Below are 1,223 nucleotides of genomic sequence, written 5' to 3' on the forward strand. Positions count from 1 at the left end.
TTTAACGTGTGAGTGGTGATAATTCCTAGTATTAACCATTTTATGGCATTCCTTTTGCAAAGGATTGGAACCCAAATAATGTATGAATTGGGAAACAATCATTTCTGATATTCACAGCTAATATATTATTCTTTATTGAGTACTGACAGCAATTAGAAGGGATTTGGCCCAAAATAACTGGACAGGTAAGTTAACAAATGAATCGAGAATGGGAAGTCTTCAAATATAAAAGTACAAAATAAATACATTTCTAATCAGGCCAAATGTAGTTTGAGTTCATGTAGTGCTACAGAATACAAAGTGTTCATATAAGCCTTTCTCTTATGTAATTGTTTTACTGCCATCCGTTGAGGGTTCTGAGCATGTGCGGGTTTTGGAGGGTTTTTCGGTCTGCAGGAGAGTGTTGTGTAAGCAAGATCCGTTTTACTAGTGCTTCTGTTTTGGTCATTATTACTGTTGTGCTGAGTTGCAGTTGTTGTTAAATCTTGTAATTTATATAAAGAAGGCCATTATTTAAACAATGCTTTTAACTACTCTTATTTGTGCTCTCAAGTTATCACATCCTTTTGGCAAGGAGGAGAAAATGGCAAGAAAAGAAAACAAATGTTTTCCATGTTCAAGGTGGTGATATGGAATTGCACACAGTGAATCACTAGTTTTCATCGTGGGTTTATTCAATGGAATTTTAAGTTCGCAATACCACAGCTATATTCGGGGCAGTTAGTGAGTTCAATGAGAGAAGCAAAGACTGGACTGAATGATTGGAGAAGTTGTGGCATTTTTTAGCAAATGGAATGGAAGATGAGGGGAAGCAGCATTCAGTTCTCTGTGTGTGTGTGTGTGTGTGGGACAAAGACTGAAGATGACGTGGGATCTGGCTGTGCCACAGAAGCCAGGTGAGATTTCATTTGCAGATTTAATTGTTCTAGTCCAGAATTGCCACAACTCAAAGCCCTTGGTGATTGTTCAAAGATTAAGATTTTATAGCCATTTTGGAAAAGCACGTTAATCAGTAGCTAACTTTGTGGCAGAATTATGCCTGCTTTCAGAACACTGATTTTGGATCAATTTTAGAAGATATTCTCAGAGATAGGCTGGTCTGTGGCATTAATGAGAACAGCATTCAGTTGATTGCTGAGTGAAGGTGCACTTTCCTTTAAAAAGGATTGAGAAATTTCTCAGGGTGTGGACAAGGTATTGGAAGCCTTAAAAGTAGATAAATC

The sequence above is a fragment of the Carcharhinus amblyrhynchos genome, chromosome 30 (assembly GCF_965287045.1).
Source record: "Carcharhinus amblyrhynchos chromosome 30, sCarAmb.v2.hapA, whole genome shotgun sequence".
Lineage (NCBI taxonomy): Eukaryota > Metazoa > Chordata > Chondrichthyes > Carcharhiniformes > Carcharhinidae > Carcharhinus > Carcharhinus amblyrhynchos.